The sequence below is a fragment of the Aegilops tauschii genome, chromosome 6 (assembly GCF_002575655.3).
Source record: "Aegilops tauschii subsp. strangulata cultivar AL8/78 chromosome 6, Aet v6.0, whole genome shotgun sequence".
NCBI classification, from domain to species: domain Eukaryota; kingdom Viridiplantae; phylum Streptophyta; class Magnoliopsida; order Poales; family Poaceae; genus Aegilops; species Aegilops tauschii.
Genome location: NC_053040.3, coordinates 30,757,185 through 30,783,031, shown reverse-complemented (window position 1 = coordinate 30,783,031; position 25,847 = coordinate 30,757,185). Strand labels below are relative to the sequence as shown.

General features: G+C 44.8%; 1 long non-coding RNA gene across 1 annotated transcript; it reads left to right on the top strand.

The window, feature by feature from the left end:
• Window positions 1-3,215: 3,215 nt before the first annotated feature.
• Window positions 3,216-5,339, top strand: LOC109784376 (uncharacterized). The gene is made up of 5 exons (XR_012187048.1): window positions 3,216-3,552; window positions 3,635-3,776; window positions 4,005-4,216; window positions 4,325-4,824; window positions 4,994-5,339. It is a non-coding gene; the product is annotated as an uncharacterized lncRNA (long non-coding RNA).
• The last annotated feature ends 20,508 nt before the right edge of the window (window positions 5,340-25,847 follow it).

Here is a 25,847-nt window from a genome sequence, read left to right as displayed (position 1 = left end):
AGCTGCTACTACCATGGGATCCGGGTGGTTCACATTATCGGCTTGAGGACAAGCCGCATTTTAAGGGGGCGAGAATGTCATGCCCCAGTGGTCATGCCCTCTTCGTGGGACTGCTCTGGAAAATGGGCCGTGGAGCTTGGGCTGGGCCTAGTGGCAAGGATCTGGAGCAATGCTATATAAAGAGGCGCGTGTCACAGAATTCGGCATGGAACGATTGAAACGTCTCGAAGCCTCTCATCCTCTTGCTCCTGTTCCTCACCTCCCTGCTATCTGTATCTCACCCTTGTTGCTGATTCTCACCTCAAATCTCTTCTCTTGTATCTGAAATCGGTACTGATCTGATTGCTCACCCCAAGCACATACAATTGTCACGACCCAAGCACATACATGGGGTGAGCAATCAGATCAATACCGATTTCAGATACAAGAGAAGAGATTTGAGGTGAGAATCAGCAACAAGGGTGAGATACAGATAGCAGGGAGGTGAGGAACAGGAGCAAGAGGATGAGAGGCTTCGAGACGTTTCAATCGTTCCATGCCGAATTCTGTGACACTCGCCTCTTTATATAGCATTGCTCCAGATCCTTGCCACTAGGCCCAGCCTAAACTCCACGGCCCATTTTCCAGATCAGTCCCACGAAGAGGGCATGACCTCTGGGGCATGACAAATTAGACCGGCATAAACACTGATACAAACACTACTGAATTCCATTTTATTCCTCTGCTATCCTGCTGCACCTATCAACACTGAGGTTGACTTGTATGTAACCCATCCATGATGTGAATTTGTTTGTAGGGGTTGCATGAAATCCTGAGTTTATCCGGCTCTTACAATCTGAATGATGGCCAACAAAATCAAACTGACAGGATCAGCGTCACGCTCTGCAACCAGGAGAGGCATGTCATTGAAGGTGTTCTTGGTGGAGCATTGGTAGCTGTCAGTACTGTGCAGGTAACAACAATCTACCAGATCAATCCATCCGTTAATATTCAGAATATAGAACAAAGCTCCTGTTTCTACCTTTTTTTTCCTAAACAGATAACAGTATCATATACGAGCTCATCTTCATCCCCGCCTCCGGACAAAAACGACCCCGCGTTGCCCGCAGCGACTCAGGGGATCTCGCGCCGCCGCCTCTTAGTCCGCCGTCTACAATCCTGTCTCGCCGCCATCAGAGGCTAACCGCCAGAAAAGCCTGCGCGGATACCTAGGACGATGGCGGCCGGCGGGGCGCTCCGCTTCTCCATCGGAAGCTTTTTCCTATCCCAACGGTCCCTCGATCTGTTGCATGGCTGCATGGATCTCCAGCGGCCTTGTATGCAGCACTTGATCTGCGGCACAACTCGGCGACCGGCGGCTGCACGTATCTCTGACCACCTTTGCATGCTGTACTTGATCTACTACACGACTTGGTGTCCGGTGGCTGCACGTATCTCCTGCGGCCATGGGAGCACCACCTCGATCTGCCGCACGGCTCAACCACCGGCGGCTGCACGTATCTCCGGCGGCATTGCATGCAGGACTTGATCTGCTGCACGGCTTGGCGGTGAGCGGCTGCAATCTCATGCGGCCATATGAGCAGCACTCCGACGGCTGCGGATCTCGTGTTCCTGGCCCAGATATGTTCCCCTCCGGCGGCAGTCCTAGGGTCCTTCTAGTGCAAGATGGTGTTCTGCTTGATGCCGACCTTCATTCATCTGGCCGTTGACGATTTTCTGAAGGCTCCGCTAGAGATCTTCATTAGGTGCTTGACGCATGTAGATTGCTGGATCGGATCGGATTCGGTCGTGTGCGCCCTATTTCAGCACGTGTGGCTTCAGGAGGGTGTCACGCGAAGCTTCGTTGTCTGTTGATATTATGGGACATGTTGGTATTTCCATTTTCATGATGAAGACAGTGGCGGAGAATGTCATTATAGCTGAGGTTTGAGACCTAGTTTGTTGGGCTAATAAGCCGTGGCGACGGGTCCGTTGGACGCGTTAGGTCCGCGGCGGGTCCGTGTGTGCGTGCGTGTGGAGTGCACGGGCATGTCCGTGGACTGGTACACCGTCGGTGTGTGTTCTGTTTGTTGGCGAGAAAGGGGGGCGCGTGGAGTTGGTCCAAGGCGGGCTTGCCACGACCCGGATGTGTGTGTGCATGTCGCGGGTGAGGGCAGAGCGGGCTGGACCAGGCGCTCGGCGTAGACTGAGGTGTGGGTGCGTGCCCGGACGTGAAAGATTTGACCGTACCCGCTCATGCTTCATCACGAAATTGTCAAAATTTAATGTTGACAAAATTTCCAAGCCCAAGCAGTAGGTGGAAAAAAATTCTATGTTGCCAACCTATAAACATGAACTGGCTGTGTTTGACCAATGCAGTGGTATCGATCCATAGCCTGCAAATCCATTTGAGGATTCTGCAGAATAAAGCAAAAATGCAGCATATGATAGTCATGAAATTTGAATTGAAGGAAAGCATTGTACCAAGGAAACTACCACCAGGTTGGTGTTGAGTAGTGGCAGCCAGCTCCCAATTCTTTATGAGAATTTCCCTCTCCTGCCTAAGCTCCCCAATCTTTCATACAAGAACGCGCGAGAGAAATTGGGAGCCAGAAACAATAACCAAGAAAAGTATGGTGAGGCAGGGGAGGGGAGTGGTGCAGGTCTTGCTGACGATGTCTGCGAACCCGTCAGCGTGAGGTGCGCCGCGGTGGCGATGCCGACATTGCTGATCCTAGCGGTAGGCACCCCGACGCGCCATATTGCCCTCCCGCGCCTCCGCCTGCATCAGCGGGCGGGCTGGTCAGGGTGGATATGGGATTTTGGCTAGGGTTTGTTCACGGAGGAGATTGGCGACACGGCGGCGCGATGTCGGAGTTGAATAAGAAGATGCGGCCCCGACGTGATTCAGAGGGGCACAGGGTCGAACACGTGGTCGTGGGCATCACGCGCGTTCTCCGGCGTGTTGACGTCGAGCTCTTCAAGGATCTGAGAATGGCGGCACATAGGGAAGAAGGGGCCCGTGGGGAAGAGATGGCGACGCACGATGTATGGCTGGTGGCGGCATAGAGTAGCTCATCTCTACTCCTAATGGACGAGTTGGTTGAATAGTCCTCCCACTTTCGTCTGATTTTTTTTCGACTGGTTTTTTCCGTCCCCCACACCCACCACACGCACGCAAAAAAAAAACCACCCCGCACAAACACCTCTCGTATCGATCCCCTCGAGGAGAAGCCGTCGCCCCCATCTCCCGCTCCGCCGCCGCCGCCCCCCGCCTTACCGTATCTCCCTCTCAGCCACCTCCACCACCCCCACGCTTGTCCCCATCGCCGGATCCGCTATCAGATCGCCAAGGTTAGGCGGCAGAGCTCCACGTCCGCGACGCGCTCGTGCTCGTCAAGGAAGGGGCTCCCGATCGAATCTGCGCTCACGCGGCTTGTGTGCCATGGCCGCCATGGCATCCATGGCCGACAAGAGGGGACCCTCGGCCTCGGCCATGGCCGCCTGCTTTGGACACGGGGTCGCCACATCCGACGCTGCCAGCGCCTCGTGGACCGCCATCAGGAGCTCCAGGTCCGCCGCTATCGAACTCTACGGCCATGGTCACCACGTCCATGGTCGATCAACTGATCTGATCTGATCACAAGTTCCACAGGAAGAAAATCTAGAAATTCTTGCGTTGGATGCAGTAGACGAAATTGAATGTACACGTACGTGGATCCAAGTCCGAGTTGGGAGCGCCATCGATCCGACGAACGTGCAAGGAATTTCTGAATCCAGGACTTCTATTTGAGCATGTATGTTCGTTGGTTATTCAATTCAATTGTTCGTACAACAGCAAAAAATTAGCACGAATTCCAGTAGTTGTGTTTGCTTCTTTTGAAGGTGGATCTTCTATTCTTTCTATTAGTTGTGTTGCGCAAATTTCCAATTATCTGAGTATATGTCCTATAGTTTCCTTTAAAGAAGAAGAAGAACATGAGGCTGGTACTGCATCTGTCCTAGCATGATGAACTTTGCTACAGTCTTTGTGGACAGGTTGACGACAGGAGCTGAAGTACGTTTGAACAAACGTTTTCTTTCAGTTTTCCCAAGAAGAACATGAGGCTGGTACGACAGGGGCTGGTACTGCATCTCGTCGGCGGAAGGCGAAAAGAATGGCGGCGGCAGGCAATATGGGAGAAGACGGTGCCCTGCCTGACAACGGACTCGAATTTCTACTGGATCCGGTTGACAGGTAATTGATCCGTCGTATTCTTCCGATCTTTTCGCCCTGCATACATGAGAGCGGACTATGGCAACCACGGGCCTTTGATTTTTTAGCATGTTGTTGGTTTCCGATCAGAGAGGTGGTTGCGGACGTTGAGGTGCCAGATCCGTTGGCGGCGAGGGACTTAGTGGCGACAGACATGGCTGGCGCCGATTCCTCATGCGCGGTTGTGGTTGGGCACCTCGGCGGAGCTGCTGAGCCCCGGGATTCTGGCGGCAAGAGGAAACAGTAGTCAACCCAGTCCGTGGAATCGACCGGGAAAGTGAACCCAGAGGCGCCCAGGTCGACCAGAAGGTAAAAAGTAAAATTAGAGTTCTGAAACTTTCAGACAGAATGGTTTTGATTTTTGCAAGCACTGTCACATACTTGTGCATGAGCATATATGCCTGGTGCTGTGATTACTCGTTTCAGCTGGGTATCCTCGTGATTTTTCTGGTCATACTAATGCGAATTGGTGTTTCATATATACGACTAGCCAAGAAGTTTTTAGATGGATCATGTCATAGATGGACTAGCCAAGATTGTTTTTAGATGGAGTGACGAGTGGCACCTGCAGTTCTAAAGGAAATGTTAGGGTAAGAAGGTTTAATTCAGCACGCAAAACACATAACCATTGTACGACCAGACAGTTGTGGCACAACAGAAAACTATAGCTACAACTTTTCTATTTAATTAAATTTTTAGTTGACGATAGTATTATCTATTTTATAATTTTTAATGTTATAAGACTCCAATCCAATGCAGAGCTTATGCCCGTCATTGGCTTGTCTCCCCTGGGCTGTGCATCCAGCTCCAGCGGGTTCAGCACGACTGAGGCAGCAGTGGGAAGGAAGATTATTCGGTAGGATGGCGCTGACAACATATCGGAGATGCGCCAAGCCTTGCCGCGACCTAGCTTTCTTGTGCTTGCTCTCCTTCCCCAACAACAGACCATCATGGCCCTCCCTTTTGTTGTTCATCAATGGGGGTCATGTTCACATCAGAACCTTCATCAGCACAATCTTCATGAATTTTCCATATTTGTCATATCCCTCTGATTGTCCAATGCAGATCATGTTGTTAAAAAGTGAAACTTCTGGGTTGATTTCAGGTTCAAGGCATAAAGACTTTTTTAGGTTCTGTTCGTGCTGGAAAATTTATGTTCATTGTCGCACCAATCATGTCGGAACCGAATTTATTTTCATTGTTTCAGTCCAATTCATCCTTAGAGGGAAAGTGTGGGCCTTGAACTGAAGGAGAGGCAAATATGTTTCTGTTCATAGTTAAATTGGTTCTTGATTTGAAGAGATTATAGAGCCACGTAATTTTGTACCCGAGCACTGCCAACTGTCGACGATTTGTATTGTGTGTTGTTTTACAGTACCTACTTGCCAATATTATTGTGTTGTTTCTCCTAACAATTGTAGACATGAATACATTTTTGACGAGGTGAAGACAACAGAGATTGGAGGTATGCGCTGGGCTCTTTGACACAAGCTAGGGAGGAGTAAGCTGACTGGATAATGAGAAATGTTGAAGTAGTCCAAGGAGGAATGACACACTGGCTGTGTGTGTGATGACCTTAACTCTGAAAAATGAGTTTTTCTTTCTTTCTAAAATCTAGAGTGGATTAATTCTACAAGTATCCTGAGTTTCTGATATGCTTTGCACATCCACATACGTGACAGCTGCAAGTTTAACCTGCTCTGAAATCTCAGAGTTTGTTAGAAGAAACTATATTGTTGATGTGGCTCTTTCACAGTTTTCATTTCTAATAAAATGTGAAGGTGCAACTATCCTGAAGAATGATTATGTAAAAAGAAAGTTGTATCAGCATCGAAGTGAAGAACTGGTGCGGCAGAGCGCACCTTTCCTTCTTGTAATGATACCATGTCCAGTGAATGCAACACCTAAAACGTCTGCATATAAAATTGCAGTTCGTGGCCGTGCACCTCTTGATACAGCACCTTGTCCTGGTAGAGTCAGTCCGCTGGAAGAAATGATCAGGAGGTATGCTGATAAGCCCATCCGATAATGTAGGAAGCCAGAGATTAGGATGAGTTTTGACTCCTCGGGGGAAGCTTACATTTCTATAACCTGTATTCTTGGGAGCTTGTACTTGGAATAATATGTGAAAAGAGTCTATAACCTGTATTCTTTGGAGCTTGGGTTTCGAATAATATTTGGCAAGAGTGTCTCAACGTCGTGCGAACAAAGTGTATGAAGGAGATCGTTTGTGTAGCACTCAAAACTGGAAGACCACAATTTTTTTTTTCAAGGCTTGCACTGAATTTCACTTCTAAGCTTAGCCAAAAATAATTGTGCCTTTCTTTTTTGAGGGGTTGGTATTCTTTTTTGAACAACAGCGGCTGGTAGGTGGGATTCACACACACAACCGAACAGGCAGGCCTAGAAAATTTCCTGATCCATCCACGATTTCCCTGGGACGACGGACTTGTTGAACGATCAATTATTGCGTCGGGTCCATCCTGCAATACCACCACAATACTTTTGCCGAATACGAGACTAAATACAGAAAACACACAGATCCCGAGTAAAGTGGGTGGGCGTGATTTCAGGACCAGATGTGCTGAGGATCAGAAACGAATTTTCCCATATTATTGTATAGATATTGACTGCAATATAGGAAAGTCTCGGATTCATAGAAGCGAGGGGAGCAGCTGACCAATGGAAGGTGGCCTGCGGGTTGAGGAGCTCGGCGGCGAAGAGAAGCCGTCGGCGTTGGGGTGCACCACATGATCCAGGTGTGCACGGCGTGGGGATGGTATCCAGGACACCGAGCTGGTTCCCTGAGCGCATGGGACGGAGCCCACCTCGCGCTGCAAGGTGCGTGCGAGTCGCCGGGCGTGGCCACGACCAGAATCAGACATTGTGCGCCATCGCGCTGGGGACGGGATGAAGGAGTGGTACAACAATGTAGGGCCAGCGGGAGCCGGAGGCGCTGCCTCTTACTGGAAAGAGAGCCACCGCCCTTGCCCATCGTTGCCGGCCTGCCGCGGCGAGACGAAGGGGAAAGAGTGAGTGGCCAGGGAGGAGTGAGAGCGTTTTTTTTTGAAAGGAAAGCGGTAGGGGAAGCCCCCCACAGTGAGTTTTTTTTTTAAATAATAAGAACCCAAATGCATGCCCGTGAGGACTTGAACCTGGGTGGCTGGGTTGTACATCCACTCCACTAGCCAAGTGAGCTAGGCTCACCTCCCTAGGAGTGAGAGCGTTGTGGTTGTTTTAGATTTTTTTTTCCTTCTTTTTTTGTCCCATGGTTGTAAAATTTCCTTTATCATTTTTTTGCTGGAGGCGCATAACATGTGAACTGAGGTTTTTGAGCTGAAGTTGACGAAAAAGGGTTTCCCCCGCTTTATATATAAAGCAACACTGAGTACATCAAAGAACCAATACAAAACACACAAGACTACCGCACACAACACACACAAAGGTGTCGGGCACCAATAAACCACTCCACCCACACCAAGCAAACTATGGAGATCGCTTGGCGCCGATGGAGACCTGCACCGTGAAAATCGAGAACGAAGCCAGGTCTCCAGAACGATGCCTCCTAGAAAGGTACGACCATCGAAGTCGCCACCGCCTGATCCAGAGGATGAGGTTTTCACCTGGAGCAAAACGACCGGAGTGAGAACGCCACGACGGGGCCTTCAGGAAGGGGTACGACGTCGAGTGTCGTCACCGCAGTCGGCCAGTAACGGAACTGGGCAAGTTGAATACCCCAGCACTCACACACCACCGTCGCATCTAAGCTCTGTCAACCTCCCGCCACCCACGTAGCCATGGTTGCTTACCCGCACCCAAGACGCACGCTCTGCCCACAAACGCCACGCCTCCCACAATCAAGGCCGCCACCCTACAGTCCAACATCCCCACGACCCACCAAGGCACTGGCTTTGGCCTTACCACAACCACAACCACCGGCGCACTCGAAATAAAGCAACCCGGCTGAAATTCCAATATATATATATATATATATATATATATATATATATATATATATATATATATATATATATACATATACATATATATATATATATATATATATATTACAACGGTTATTTTCGCCTGGTATTCGATCAAGCATGGGCGGTAAATTTATACATTCCATTATCATAACATTCAAAACACAAGAATTTATTTTTGTTTTCACTATATTCAAGATAATATTAATTTAGGAAATTGCAAGGATGTGTCTGGCCATTTTGTTTTTTATTTTATGCCCTGATGGAACGGTAAAAGACTGGTTCATCCGGTTTGCATGATGAGTATTCTTCGTTACACATTGTAAGACCTTCGATCTGAAGTATTCATATATTGCTTGATTATGAAGTTTTCAATATACTTGCTCAAATATCATGCAAATGAAGCTAAAAATAACATTTCTAATATTGTGCGAGAATTACTTAAACGCGTCAAGTAGATCTTAATTTGTAACCGATTTTTAGTTGGATCATCACTGTATGTATACATCGTCAAAGTGCCTTTTTATCAATTTACATTACATGTGAAGTGGACTTATATTATTATCAGATTATGCCTGGTTTTTTTTTCTCTACATGTAAAATTTAACATGCATTATGTTTTATATAACACCATAACAATATTTCAAAAGCCCGTAGCAATGCACGGGCATTCTACTAGTATGGGGTAGTGGCATACGTGGGGCGGCGCGATGGGTCGTGGGTTCGAGGAGAGAGCGTCGGAGATCCGTGCGTGCGGGGCTTTCCGAGTTTTCTCCTTCGCTGTGACTAAGCCGGCATATCATCTTGAGATTTACGAAGTCACCGTACGCGTCTCATTGTCGTGTCACCGGAAATCCTAAAATAAATTCGGAAATAATGCGAGCACCAGGACTTGAACCCTGATGGGCTGGGATACCACTGTCCCTCTAACCATCCAACCACAGGTTGGTTCGCCACTACGTGTTTTTCAAGTAGTATTGATTCTTATAGATTATTCGCCAGACTGTGTTGCTCTTGCATCAATATAATTTTGTTTATATTTCAGCGAAAATGTTATTTTCCTTTCAGCATATGGAACACATCGTAACGTACAAGGCTGGAGTTGCTCTTAGTAGAGTATAAGAACATCGGAAATAACAAATGTCTCAAACCTGCAACAGCTTGTCATTCTGTGGAAACAACATTCCCCAAGTGAATTACCGTTCCGGTGGAGACGAGGAATGTGGAAAATAAACTGTTGAGTTTGAGCATCACCTTAATGCCGAGTGGGGAGCAGGTCGGCGCATATCGATTCATGACGTGGCCCTCTTTGTAACTAGAAACTTCGTGAAGTTCCATTTGATATGCTCTCCAAATACACACAAGAAATTTGGAGAAGTCTTCCAGCCTTGTTCACATATGACATTACACACAAACATCATAGTAGCTAACATAAGTTGAGTGTTTAACTTGGTCACTACTTCACAAATGACAATTACTCAAAAGCTCCACTGTGTTCAAACTACTGATAAATGAAAACAGGCGATAATAAGCAAGGTTCATCTTCACTCTTCAGTCTTTAGAGGCAGCCCTTTCTCCATCCTCTATAAAATGGCAGCAATGAAAAAAAAAACTAGTGAAGAACACAAGATTTGAATGCAAGATGAATTGACAGCATGTCGCATATTCAACATGTCCACGCACGTGCAGTTGTTTCCCAAAAAGACAATAGAGATAGAGAATTGCAGAGGACTAACATTCAAAAAAGGTGGCTGATGGTGAAATACATAGTGGCATTCCACTTCAGTTACAGAATAACTAGTGTTCTTGATTGCACAGTGGTTCAATTTTCAAAATCACATCAGCAACACTACTTTTCTCAGCACAGTCAACGAGTATATGGAGTCCTCTAAACAAAATCATGCAACGGCACAACTAATCTTGTACATGGCACAACTAAAAGAGCAAAGGAAAACAAATAGCAGAGCAGTTTCAAACACCAAAAATGGACAAAAAACAGATTTAGTAACCTCAGAACAATCATCAAGTTTCAGGGCATACAAGCACGAAAATGATAAACAGGTCGCCAGAAAACAGGCTCGAAACTAAAAACAGTTTGATAACTAGAAACATCGAGGAGCTTTCAGGTATTCTTCTTCTAATACATCTAAAAATTCACATGGGAATCAGACAAAAACTTAACAGGCACACAACTACTAACAAATTGAAGGAGATTGGGACTCGAACCTGCATATTTGTCTCTGATCCCCATATGCGGAAATGAAGACGTTTGTGGCCGACATTCTCCAAAAAAACAGCATCGTCAAGGTACTTCAGAAGATGATAAACACGGAAGAAATAATTAGTCAAGTGGTCAATATCAAGTTGCCGCAAAATGGTTTTTTGGCACACAGTTATAAAATTACATCGAAGCTGTCTCTTATCCTCTCCTTCTCTTCTTTTATCAGTTCTTCATCCTCAACTATCTGCACCCGAGGAAAAAACACATAGTTAACATTGACGCACCAAAAATTTATATGCAACTGTGAAAGACAGACCATAGATAAGTAACATTGAAGATACTAAAACGCTAGCCAGTACATATATCACCATACAGTGTTATGGGAGACGCGCCACTGCTTCTCATTACAAGGACCAAAACCAATTGGAAAACGGATGTCCACGTGGCCTCCTTTGAATAAACCAGCAGGGGGGGTGCTTCATATCAGTGCTTCCATTGTTTATACAGCCATGACAGATAGCTTCATCATCTAAAGACAGGTAGGAAATTTGTCATTTAAGCATTAGCTGATAACTAGCCTGGCTCAGATACAATGAGAATAGCTAAATAAGTGGCAAAAAATGCATGATTGTGGCACCTATAAATGGTTTTGCGTGAACCAGTTGGATTGCGATATTACGTACATAAAGCTACGTATTGTATAAGATGGCACGATGGGCAGACAAACAAGTCAGTAAGAGCTCCACTATAAGCCAGTAACGCATTCGCAATTATATTATATCTAAAAGCTAACTTCAAACACTATTCCAAAAATGCTTAATTTGAGATAAGAGTGCAAACTAACCTTGCCGTCAGCGTTAACCCCACAGAAAATGCTGAGAAAATATCCTAGCATATCATTCTGATCTAGTGTATCTAACAGCTAATTTCAAATAGTATTCCAAAAATGCATAACTTCAGATAAGAGTACAAACTACGTACCCTTGCTGTCAGTGTTAACCCTAAAGAAAGTGCTGATATAATATCCTAGCGTATGGTTCTGATCACGTGCGACTTCAGCGAAGAATAGATTGACGCTGCCCGCATCATCAGCAGCTCCTGCAGCCTTCACAGTGATGTTGAGATGATAGTACCATTTACCGACACCTTCGCAGATTGCTTGCCAATGAATAATATCTTTAAGTTCATCCACACGATCCTAGAATAAGCATGGATTGGGTCAGTAATGTTGCATGCACAAAGCAGTCTCTACTACCTAAAAAGAACGTAACGTTCCCTCTACCCTCTTACGTCGCCCACCCTTCGTCCATCCTTCTCTCGTACGACCCCCACCCCACCATTGGTTTTCTTTCTTCCCTTCACCGGTTTTCTTTCTGCTGGTTCCTATTTGCTGGTTTTATTCACATCTGGCTGGACAGACTCACTCTATTTTTTTGGCAACCAGATAATTCATGTATGGTAACCAATCTTTTGTTTGGTAATACAAACGCGATCAGTATATATATGGTAATGAATATCCTCTATGGTAATGCAATAAACTTAATGAAGGTCATCAATTTCCTTTCTTCTTTCAACCAATCGGTAAACAAATCAGAAGGAGGCAATCACATACATGTATGGAAGATAATCGCGGAGACCGCACGTGACATGCAGGAAGAAATTGTCGAGATCCGCGGAAAAGAAGGAAAAAATCTCTAGGCCGCTCGCACTCCCCCATCAACGGCCCTGCACATGCACATATCTTTCTTATCCATATGGCCGATCCTTGTGGGCACGTTTCATCTGTATAGACGCGGGGGACCGGACGGCAGCCGGGACGGGCTCGCCGGTGTACCGCACCTCAAGGCCATCCTTCTCAACATGTTGCGCCACGACCGCCCGCCATGTCCGTAGCACCCGCCGAGGTGAGCTCCTTGCATTCGCATACGTGCATTAGCAACAAACAAAGCAGAGAGATCACCAATAAAAAGGCAGCAGCAGCAGCAGCTACTGTTGCAAGAGCAAGACAGGACAACGAGAGCATGTGACTCCAATTAGAGATTCAGATAAGAACAATCCTGCAGTAGTGGACAGTCCTTATCTTCTCAGATCATGCTGATGTTGCACATGAGAAATTATAAGGGGGGAGCACAGATTCAGGTGGTGAAACGGTTAAGGAGTACAAGCTCAAGACATTCAATGATTCAAGGCATGCACTAATGTTCAGAATTGCCACACATTCCAGTATGTTGATATGTATAACTTGTAAATTGTGATCATATGCCATGGGCACTGTTGATGGGATTTCGTACGGGACTGCCAGGGGCAAGCAAGGTAATCTTCTTCCCTATGATATGATTTTTATTTCTTGTTCCTCCGTCTATCTAAACGCCTAAGAGATGTTCAATGAAATGACTCTACATGTTGCAGTTAAGAGTATAACATAGTTGTTTCTCGAAGGGCCGTTGGCCGAACTTTATTAGATGGGAAAGAAGTACAAGCTGGTTAGCAGTCTAGGTGCACTAGAACTGAAAACCAGAGGATGTTGTTGTTCTCTTTATATTCAGTAGAGGCTCACCTTACTTCGATGTGCTAGCTCAAGGGAGAAAAACGAACATGGATAAAGGAGCCCACTTCGTAGAAGTTAACTCATAATTTACTCCTGAGTCCTTACTACTAATGGATTCGTGATATCATTGCATTGACCACATAACATCATGTTGTACTACTCTGTATTTAGAATCATCATTCCACGCATCTTTGATTATTTTTTGTAAATAAGAAATTTAATATGCAGTCACCCGCACCACAGTCGTTCCATTTGCAAATTAGACATACAGTACACTTCATCTCCCAAGATATGTGAGACCATTTATAGATCTACTAAATTTAGAAAAAATATGGTGTGCAAGCGAGGTAGACGGCAATACGAGGATGTATGTGCCGGTGTTAGAAAAACACAAGCAACTATTCCCTCTGTGACGTAATATAAGACATTTTTGACATTATCGTAGTGTGAAAAAATATCTTGTTATAGAGGGAGTAGAACTCAATCTTGGGGTTTCATGGCCCGCTCATATTCTGTCCATATAAAAATGGGATTGAAGGATGCATTACATCTATTTGCTTTCAGACGAAATGTTTATGAACAAGACATGATTCGGCAAGATGTACGTAAGGGTTGTAAAGGTATATATTTGCCATGATTGTACTAAACTATTAGAATATTTATGCCCCGTTCAAAGTATATGTTGGTCGGGTGGCGGTGGTGAGCCGGATGCATCACTCATAGGGGTGGCGAGCTTGGATTGGGAAGCTTGCTTTAACGGTAAAAAAAGCATATAATACAAGATGTGCATGTTGATTCTGAAGGTATATGTTAGACATGATTAATACTGAACCATCAAAATATCATAATAAATATATCCTATTGCAACGCACGGGCAATTAACTAAGATGAGGGAGAGAGACTTACTAAGATGCAAACAATGTGAATTATAAAAAACTGTACGGTGGGGTTGAAAAGGGGATTGCGAGCTGGCTACACCATTGACAAAGGTTGTACGCTTAGATTTGTATGCCAGAGATAGTGGGTCAAGGAGGTAGAAGAAGGAGGAGAAAGAAGAAAACTGATTTTAGCAATAGAAAGGCCGACAATATCATCTAATGCTAGCGGTAAAAAATACAACAGTGTCATCTGATGTGCGTGAGGATCCTACATGTATATGTTAGCCATAATCAGTGTTGAGCCAACAGAATATGTATGCCCCTGTGCAACGCACGGGCACTTACCTAGTAATAATAAAATACAACACAAGCCAGTACAAGTCTTCGAAGCTTATCCTAACAATATAAGCATGGATGGACAGAGAATGAAATGAACCTTATCGTCGTTCTGCTTGTCCAGTAAAGCTTCAACCAGTCTTCGAAGCTTCTCCTGTTCCCTGTTGGCTATTTGAACCCTTGTACAAGTCTTCCTTGTACCATCCGGCCAGAAAAGAAATTCACGTATGACGCCCTCCTTGTGCGGAAGCTCGTCAGACCTAATTTTAGATCAAAGCATATGATTGATAGATGTTAGTTCTTCAAAAAAGGTAAAGGATTTTTTGAGAGAGAGAGAGAGAGAGAGATGAGAGAGAGAGAGAGAGAGAGAGAGAGAGAGAGATGAGAACATTACATGGCAATGCTATTGCGACAAGCATAGGCAACAACCGCACTTTGAACGTCATCAAGGCTCTGGAACGGCCCACCCAGAGGAGGATACGTGTGAAAAACTGCTGAACGATCCATTCTGACATAAACTGGTGTAGGCAAACCGGGGTCTCTCCAGGCCAAAACATGGTTGGTGTCCCACGGCTTTCGAACCCTGCAAATGGGCAGGCTCGGTCAATGGCTAGAAGAACGGTTGTGTGCTATGCTAGAAGATATATAAATACATGGGATTTCAACTAGATGGAGTCATGGAGACACAGATAGCGAAAGAGCAAAAGCTTTTGTGTCATACCCGTCGGGCTGCGGCAGTCCATGAGAAGCGTCGGACATATCGGAAGATGGCTTTTCCTCACCAGGCAAATCCCTGAAACGGAAAAACAATCCTCTTTGTTGTCTTATAAAACAACAGACCCGAGGCCTACCGGCGGGGATGAAGACGGTGATTTTAGGGTTCGGGCGATTTGCTTTCTCGTGGGGTGGGTGAGGAGCGGAGGGACGTCCGGGCTAGGTTATCTGTTTGGTTTATGCCCTCAGGGCCTCAACTCGCCCTACCAAAATATTGGTCATGCCAAATCCATTGTTCGGTTTGTTACCAAAATACAGTACTTTTGACTACAATGAGTCTTTTATTCCTTTCTTCACAGATTCTTGCCAAATCTTTGGCTAACCCTGGGCAGAGTAATTGCAAGCCAATATTGACACAGACAAGAACCAAACATATCCTAAGTACTACGTGTTCATACGGGCGCCGCCGGCCCATGATTAGGCATTGACACGGCCCACAAATAATAGGCTTGGACATGTGCATTAGTTTGTAATGTCTAAAAAAAAAACGTGCATTAGTTTGTCGACACTGGCCTTCGTCAACTAGCTGGAAGCAGCCGACCGAAGGATTTTGCAAAATACATGTCGACGGAGGTCTGTCGATTGATGGCAAGACTGGAGCATCAGCTGCTATATGTGGAGGTAGAGATGGATGTTACATGACATTCTCATCTCGTGTACTTCCGGGCACCACAGACCCGGCAACTTTGGAGATACTAGCTTGCCGCGAGGCAGTGGCATTAGCTGAAGATCTCTTGCTGTCGAAGATCGATCGAGCGTGGTTTTCTGTAGCTCGAGCTACATGATACCCTTTATCTTTGCCATCCATTTCTGCATCGTAATTCGTGCAGTTGCATTTGTCTTTTTTGTTTCTCTCAAACGACACAACATATAAACTTCAAATTTTGCAGAACAACAATACATTCTAACTACAATGTGAGAAAAAACTTTCAGATTTTTTCATGCATTTTAAATACTTAAAATAATATATTTAGACAAACAAAATCTCATTTTGTATATTTATATGAGACCAAAAATTCTGACACTTTATTGAAGTTATAAAAAACCTAAAAGTTTGGAATCTCGTCCGAAATTACATCCAGCACAAAGTCTGGAGGAACCGACAGCCAGACCTTACAAAGTTCATCACCTACACCTACTCTAGCAAACTTATGCGCGGCAACATTAGCGGATCGTCTAACCTGCGATACCTTCACCTCCTCAAAACCTCGAAGTATCTCTTTTATCTCTTCAATCCATGGCCCTGTAGCGCTCAAATTTTTTGGCAGAAGATTGAGCATCTGCACCACCTTTTGGTTGTCCAGCTCCACATGAAGCTTCTGTATATTCATCTCCCTTGCAACCTGGGCCGCCCTTCTGCAGGCCAAAATCTCGACAGCCTCCGGATCTACATTATTAGGATAGAAATGGCTTGCTCCAGCCACAAAGGCACCATTGTGATCACGTAAGACGAGCCCACCACCTTCCTTATCATCAAACTTTGAGACCGCTCCATCAGAATTCCCTTTTATCCACCCCTCGTCAGGGGGTTTCCATCGCTGAAGCACCCTGGGTAACGGCAGCTTAGTAGACTCAGCATGTGCCAATCTCCACTCCTCCATGTGCACAACCAGTGTTGCTATAATTTCATGTGGATGAGCAATATGTTTTCCATCCCTAGCATCGTTACGTGCCAGCCAGAGAGCATAAACATATCCCCAAGCAGCACATAGGGGTGAGCAGTAGCAGCATGCACCGGCGGCGGAGCAGCGGCGAGCAGCAGCAATAGCAGCACGCAACGGGGAAGAGGAGCAACAACAACAGCACGCAACAACGGCGGCAAGCAGCAGCAGCAGCAATAACACACACCGGCGACGGCGAGCAGCAGCTACACACAGCAGCGACGTGCAACAACAACATTTAGTGGCCGTACCAGTAGTAGTACCGGCAGGGGTCGTCGGCGAGGTCACCGGCGAGGCCCGAGGTCACTGGTGAGGCCGTGGAAGCTTCACGTGAGTTGCCGGCCGGCCACGAGGAGGTCTTTGCATGAAGAAAAAATATGCTCGGCCGCCTCCGGACGCAGTAAATATAGGAGAAATTTAGGGACGGAGTAAAAATTATACTCCCGTAAGGCGGATTGGGGATCTGCTATGTTCCGGTTAGAGGCATTTTTACTCTCTGCTATGTCTTCAACGTATCTATAATTTTTGATTGTTCCATGCTGTTATATTATCAATCTTGCATGTTTTATAATATTTTATAGTCATTTTATATCATTTTTTGGTACTAACCTATTGACATAGTGCCAAGTGCCAGTTGATGTTTTTTGCATGTTTTTTACATCACAGAAAATCAATACCAAACGGAGTCCAAATGCAGTGAAACTTTACGTAGATTTTTTAATGGACCAGAAGACACCTAATGGGCCAAGGCAGCGCCTGCGGGTGCTCCGAGGAGAGCACAACCAACCAGGGCGCGCCACGAGGCCCAGGCGGGCCCTGGTGGGTTGTGCCCACCTCGGGTGCCCCCGGACCGCCTCTTTGCTCTATAAATACCCCAATATTTCAGAAACCCTAGGGGAGTCGACGGAAAATCAATTCCAGCCACTGCAGGGTCCAGAACCACCAGATCCAATCTAGACCATCACGGAGGGGTTCACCACCTCAATTGGTGCCTCTCCGATGATGCGTGAGTAGTTCTTTGTAGACCTTCGGGTATATAGTTAGTAGCTAGATGGCTTCCTCTCTCTCGTTTCATTCTCAATACAATGGTTTCTTGGAGATCCATATGATGTAACTCTTTTTGCGGTGTGTTTGTTGGGATCGGATGAACTTTGAGTTTATGATCAGATCTATCTGTTTATATCCATGAAAGTCATTTGAGTTTCTTTGATCTCTTATATGCATTATTGCTTATAGCATCGTATTTCTTCTCCGATATTTGGGTTTTGTTTGGCCAACTTGATCTATTTATCTTGCAATGGGAAGAGGTGCTTTGTAGTGGGTTCGATCTTACGGTGCTTGATCCCAGTGATAGAAGGGGAACCGACATGTATGTATCGTTGCTACTAAGGATAAAACGATGGGGTCTATCTCTACATAGATAGATCTTGTCTACATCATGTCATCGTTCTTAATGCATTACTTCATTTCTCCATGAACTTAATACACTAGATGCATGCTAGATAGCGGTCGATGTGTGGAGTAATAGTAGTAGATGCAGGCAAGAGTTAGTCTACTGATCTTGGACGTGATGCCTATATAATGATCATTGCCTGGATATCGTCATGAGTATTTGAAGTTCTATCAATTGCCCAACAGTAATTTGTTTACCCACTGTTTGCTATTTTTCTCGCGAGAAGCCACTAGTGAAACCTATGGCCCCCGGGTCTCTTTCTCATATTATTTGCCTTCGCGATCTATTTTATTTGCCTTTATTTTCATATCTACTAAACCAAAAATACAAAAATACATTGCTGCAATTTATTTTATTTGGCATTCGATCTATCAATATCTACAACTCTCTCACGTCTGTTTGCCAATTTCTGGCGCTGTTACCCGAAAGGGATTGACAACCCCTTTTACACGTCGGGTTGCGAGTATTTGTTATCTGTGTGCGGGTGTTGTTTACGTTGTGTTGCTTGGTTCTCCTACTGGTTCGATAACCTTGGTTTCATATCTGAGGGAAATACCTACCGCCGCTGTGCTGCATCATCCCTTCCTCTTTGGGGAAATGCCGACATAGCTTCAAGCGACATCACTCTCTAACCGGTTATAACGGATAGAAATGCCCTAACGCTCCTTCGGGAGTCTCCGCAAGGGTCACTAGGGTGCGCCACTTGGTGTGCTCTCAGTCGTCATCATGTGTCGCGCTCTAGCACTAGTAGAAAACGAGCCTTTAGTCCTGGTTCCAGAGGGCCTTTAGTCCCGGTTCTGGAACCAGGACAAAAGGGTCGGGACGAACCGGGACTAAAGGCCCTCCACGTGGCCGCTCTTTGTGCGTGGGCTGGAGAAAGGAAAAAAATCATTTTTTTCAGAATTTTTATTTGTTTTAAATTTTCTTCTAATTTTCAAATCTTCGAATTATTTGACAATTTAATCTCTAATCACCCCTCCTCACTGCTTCAGAATTTAATCTCTAATCTCTAATCAACACTCATTCCAAATCATCTAACTTCTCGGCCGGTCACCCATCCTCTCACTACTCCAGCCCGAGCACGCTTAACTTTCAGGTTCTATCTCTCCTAGTTTCCAAGTCGTTGTTTTCCTGACAATACTAAGCTATCAAGCGTGTTAACCCTTAGGTCTGGATGTCACATGATTTAATTTTTTGAATTCCAAACAATTATTAAAATAAACAACAATGATTAACAAACAACAATAATTAATTTAAAAACTCAAAAATACTTCAAAAAAATTAAAAATTACGAAAAATGTAAAAAATCTCAAAAAACAAAATCCAAAATAATACAAAAAGTTCAAAATAAATTAAGTAATAATAATATTGAATTTCAATGAAAATAAAATAAGTAATAATAATAATAATAATAATATTATTATTATGCCATTTATTCATTTAATACTTTAAATCTGTAAATCGAAATTCGACAAATAAAATATCCATTATTATCAGAAAAATGTGACCATGATGTCACACGCTTCACCGTTTGAGTTTGAAATTATTATTTAAAAAACAATAATTATTTAGTAACACTAATATTTATTGAATAAGTAGTTTGACCACTGTTTGACCACTGTTTGACTAGAGTTTGACCACATTTCATTTTTTACACTTATATTAATTGAAGAATTTTTGTGTTTTCAATATGAACCATTCAAAGCCACAACCTTAAATTTCAATCCTTTTTTAATTCATTTGCTATTTTTTCATGCATTTAATGATTCTTTGAGCTAAATCAGCCTGAAATTGAAAAGCACTACAAATGAACTCTCAAAACCCTGAAACTTGGCATGGTATCATCATTTCACCCAAATAGCTTGTGCTAAAAAGTTGAGAGGGTTATGACAAAAACTGGATGCACTTCGTGTACAAACTGGACCATCTCTTTCGAAGTAACAGGGTTTCGGACGAAAACACGGCTGTTACAAAGACATTTCATTTTTTTAATCTTATTTCAACTCTAGAATTTTTGTGTGTTCAATATGAACCATTCAAAGCCACACCCTTAAATTTTAATCCTTTTTGACTTCATTTGCTATTTTTTTCATTCATTTAATGATTCTTTGAGCTAAATTAGCCTGACACTGAAAAGCACTACAAATGAACTCTGAAATCCCTAACCAGGGACTTAAAACGTCCGAAACTCTATTCTCAACAGTAAACACTAAAGGTTCAAACCCTAAACTTGGAAATCTAAACCCTAGCCTAAACCCGAAAACGTCCAAAAACTCTATTTTCCCTTTGGAATATTGTGATTTAAAAAATTATCCTAAACCCTAAACCAGGGACTTAAAACGTCTGAAACTCTATTCTAAACACTAAACACTAAAGGTTCAAACCATAAATCCAAACCCTAAACTCTGAAATCTAAACCCTAGCCCTAAACCCTAAAAACGTCTAAAACGTCCAAAAACTCTATTTTCCCTTTGGAATTTTGTGGTTTAAAAATTTGTCGAAACGGATTGTTTCTTCGGATCAATCTTTTTATTCTGAAATTTTTTATATATTATTTTTATTTTTCTAAATTAGGATGATTTAGTTATGATTTTTCCAAGTTTAATGTGGTAAAAGGCTATAGTCCCGGTTGGTGTCTCCAACCGGGACTAAAGATAGACCTTTAGTCCTGGTTAAAGACACCAACCGGGACTAAAGGTCTGGCAGGAAAAAATGAAATTTGAAAAAAAATTCAGTCCCGGTTCGTGGCTCGAACCGGGACTAAAGATCATCCCACCCTTTAGTCCCGGTTCGTGCCTCAAACCGGGGCTAAAGGTTCCATTTGAACCGGGGCTAATGCCTGCCCAGCGCCCTAGTCGCTCGAACCGGGACTAATGCTCACAATAATGTGTAGATTGAGGTTGGACCAAAGCCCTGTTTTCTACTAGTGTAGGCTCTCCCTTCGGATTATTATTTTTGTTTTTTCACGTGTTTTTGGCTTTTAGATTTTTTACTCGGCTCTTCTTAGGTTTTCGACAAAAAACAATTTTGAAAAAAAATTGACGAGGTAAAATGCGTTTTTTCCTTCCGCAAGAAGTACGGCCGTGCCTCTCGCAAAAGGGAAAAATGCATTTTTGTTTTTTTCCTGCGACGAGAAGCACGTACTTACTTCTCATAGAGGCCGGTTTTGCTTTCCCGAGAGGCTGTGCCTCTCGAAAAGGAAAAAATGTGTTTTATTTATTTATTTTTCCCGCGAGAGATGTGGATTTACTTCTTGTGGAGGCATGGATTTGCTTCCGCGAGCACGCAAAAGGAAAAAAACGAGTTTGTTTTCCTACCACGAGAGGCACGGATTTACTTCTCCTGGAGCGCGGCATAGATTTACTCCTTCCAATGCTCCACCTTATATAGGTGCTAAGACTGCCATGTATGCGAAAATCTGATGTGGGAAGGTAATTAAGAGGAGAGAGATCGATGTGATGACCCAGGAAGAAATAATGCCAAGCGCACAAACCTAGGCAAAATACTTAAATGAAAGAAACTCACCAATGCATGAAAAACTTTAGTAGCTAAATCATTAAATAAAGAATGTTTAACTACAACAAGTTAAACACCTATACATTGGGGGCTTTAGTAGCTAAACTTTTTAATGTGCTTAACACCTCATCTTAGCACCGATGCACTGGGAGTGGCCTAAGAATTAGAGTTAAACTACCATATGTTCGGAGGCTGCAGAAGAAGGAGGTTACTTCCGAATATACGGTTAGAGGAGAAACAAAGCACGTCAAGTTCAAGATCAAGTACGAAAGGGTGCATGCAACACTTCTATTTCCATTGTTGGTTGATGGGACATGATAAGAAGGTGTAGGATCGTAAGTAGAACTAGAGGGGGAGATTAGACTACTTACCAAATTGAAACATATCATTTTTCCAATTTTAGTTCTTGGCAGATTTTATCACGTCTACAAACACTATTCTTTCGGTAGACCCCGAGGCTGTCGTTGACCCCGAGTACAACTACGCCGACGACGACCATTCCTTCTCGGCAGAGCTTCCATGCAAGCAAACCCCCTTGATCAGTCCGATATCGCCTATTTCTTCTCTCTACTATTTGCAATTGAGTAGAGTTACTATTACTGCTTTATTGATAGATCCTAAACTGCTGCATAGGCTAACCTTGCTACTACCGTTGGTACTTTACCTGTTATCCTATATGCTTAGTAATAGTACGACTGTAGCCCATCAGTGGCCCTACACCCTTGTCCATGTGCCATGCTATATTATCGGACCGTAATGACTTCGGGCGATGAACACGGATATGCCTTATACTACATACTATATATGTTACTTTGGTGAACCCCGGACTTTGGTGGCCTAAGATATGGACCGAGATGGACTGCAACAAGATGCCGACGAAGACGAAGACTGTTATTGCTTTAAATTATATACTCTTTCGCTATACATGAGACATAATACGATTAAAGTCGGGTCAGCTTGGAGAGCACCTGCAAGTGATTCACTGTTGGCGGAACGACGGGCAGGTAGAGACCACCTAGGAAAAAGGTTGGCCTGGTCCTTGGTCAATGTCCACGATTATTTCATAATAACACGCTTCACGAGTTCGATGTATTTGATCTGAGACTGTCATTGGCATATATGCACTAACCACTGTGCGGGATAATGGTTTATGGGCCCCTCGGCGTCGTACATTCTCCCGAAGGCTCTGTCAGACGTCACAGTTGAGCGGCACGCGTCCAGGTGATGTCGTAACTACCTGCTTTGTGTAAAGAGACAACTAGGATTGGTAACGGTCGTCCTCGCAATGCGCAGGAATGCTTAGGGCGATCGACCAATGACCCCTTTGCCCTTAGGATGTAGACCGGCGTGCTGACCTCTCTGGAGAGCCTAGGTAGGACTACGAATTATCTAAGGCCGGACATTACCTAGAAAAATGCGTCCGGCTAGAGGTAATCGAGCGTATCGGGTTATGTGGTGAACCCCTATAGGGAAGTAATCTATTTGAATAGTCGTGTCCACGATAACATGATGACTTGGAGTTGTATCCCGACCTCTTATAACTAAAACCGGATACTTGTTAAAACACACCTAGATAAGAGACAGATACCCCCGGTGATCGCTTTCTCTCAGGGAGACGAGGAAATAATCTCCGGGCAGGATTATTGCATATGATGATATAAGATGATACTATATACGCTCCTCTCTTTCTATTGCTTTAAGATGTAGTCTTCGATAGGATGAGTTTCTCCCCCTTTTTCGGGCATTTCTGTAGTATAGTCCATAGATATTACCCGTTTCCTTTGATACCGATGCATATCTAGTATAGATCTGATGTAAGTCTTGCAAGTACTTTGGATGAGTACTCACCGTTGCTTTGCGACTCTTTTCATTCGACCCGGTAGCTACAACAGCTGTTAGCACCGCGGATGCAGGTTTCCCCGTCAGTGTCTACTACGTGGAGACTGGGGACCAGGGTCCCAGACAGGAGGCTTTGCCTTTCGATCTAGTGTCGTTGTTTTTCTCTGTCTTTTTAAGGCAAAACTTGTCTAACTATTTCTGTACTCATATAATATTTGCTTTGATGACTTGTGTATTTTCGGTCCTCGTGGCCCTAACTTGTAAAATAATGTTTTATGTTTACATTTGTGTTGTGATATTGACGTGAGTCACCGTCCGTGATCATGCATGATGCGTGTATGATTAGTGCACGATCATAAACAGGGGGCGTCATAACGAGCAAAGGGGAAATTTGTAACTTACCGGAGCGGGTGGAGTTCAAGCGTATGCCGGCCGGGGAGAAAACCTCGGCGGGAAGGAGATGGCGGGCGAAGAGGAGGAGGAGCCTGCAATGGCGACGCCCGTCGGCATTGCCCCAGTGCTCGTGGCCACTCGGGAGGTCGAGGAAGAGGGTGCGTCGTCCATGGCCCTGCCTCGCTGCCCAGAGAAAAGCCTCGAATGGGGGTAAAAAAAACCCACCCACAGTGGTTCCGAGCAGCGGCGCCACACCCAGGACTACGAGGTCTGGATACGGCGGCGGAGCTGCAGCGGCCGGCACCACATTGGCCGGACAAGCGGGCCTGATGCAGATCAGCGACAGCGCGCGGAGGGCCGCCATGACGTCGACGCCCGAGTTCGCGAGGCCGGCAACCCACCGCTCGTGGATGGGTTGCTGTCGGCGTCGATGGGGGGTCAAGCGATGGCGCGGCGACGGACGAGCCATTGGAGGAGAGGAGAGCAAGGGGCGGTGAGGAGGGTGAGAAAGAATGGTGTGAATGGAGACGTGGGCGGTGACACGAGAGAGAGGGGGGGTTATTGAGACGTCCCGACCATCTCACGCGCTCCCTGAGGCATGCAGCCAAGAGCCATGCGTGGCCGCAACCAGCCTGGCTGCCGAGAAACTGCCGATTCGGCCGTCGCTCGCGGGTCTGGCCCGGGATTGCTTTAAGTTCCCTGCGGGCCAAGATGTAGATGCAGCCCAGGAAACCAAATAGCTGTTTTTCTTCCCGCACGGACCTAGTTGGGCTTAATGCATGCAATCAAACACGTCCTTGCATAGCGACTAGCTGCAGACTCGTTGGCAACGTGTGGACGAACAAAGTCAAAAGAAATCTGGGAGTTTCGGCTATGTGTCCAGTGTGTGGGCGTGAAGAGGACTCGTTGCACGTTTTCTTTGGATGCAATCATGCTGTTTGGCTCTGGGAGGCCATGTCCGCATAGTGGGAAACTTCATGACCGTGTTGCAGAGTTTCCCACGGTCCAAAGAAAACTTTTCTGGAGACTGGGTAAACTTCATGACCGTGTTGGCGTACTACTGATGAGGAAACACGAAGCCGGCTGTTGATGCTTTTCTGGAGAACTTGGTACCTTAAAACCAGATTGTTCACTCAAAACCACTCCCTCCTGTTGATGTCTCTGTCAGGGCATGCACTTGAATCCACAAGCTGACTCTTTGAGGGAAAGGAGGTGGTAGTTCTGAGCCACCAACACAAGCAGATGCATCACAGCGAATATCAGTTCGTGGACCAAACCGTGGGCAGAGTTATAACTTAACACAGATCCTTTCAAAAAAAAACTTAACACAGATGCTCATACTTGGAAGGTCAAGGGGGTGCTGGCACGATCCTCAGGGACTCTTTGATGGTTCTATCATTTTTAGCTCATGCAGACATCTATACACATGCACTAAGCAGAATTACTAGGGATAAATAGGGATTTTCATTGGCACTACAATGGAGTAATTCACCCATTGATGTTGAGTCAGATTGTTTGAAGGCTATCTCGATGATCAAAGAAGGAACGGGCAACAAATCAAAACATGCTTTCATCATTATGGAGATTATTAATAGTATGGAGGAACAAAATTCTTGTATTACTCACACTCGTCAGAACTGTAATAGTGCTAGTCACTTCATGGCTAATTTTGGTAGGCTACGATGCCGAACAGCAGTGTGGCTAGGCTCTGGCCCAGGAAATTATTGGACAAGATTGTACGACCGAATTTTGAGTAATACAAGAATTATTTCGGAAAAAATCTAACTGTTCTACTCCTGTGCAAAAAATTCATGACGAAATAACATTCGATGTGCTCAGGACAGAAGAAAAAACAAAAGCAAGCAATACTATGAAAAACGCCATTTCTGAAGCATTTTGGGCTACCTGTTTTGGCTTTTTACCTAAAGTGTCACGAATGTGATTTCTCCACAAGAATTTATATGTAGGGTAGAACACTGAAGAATGTTTGTCAACAAAAAACAGATTTTTT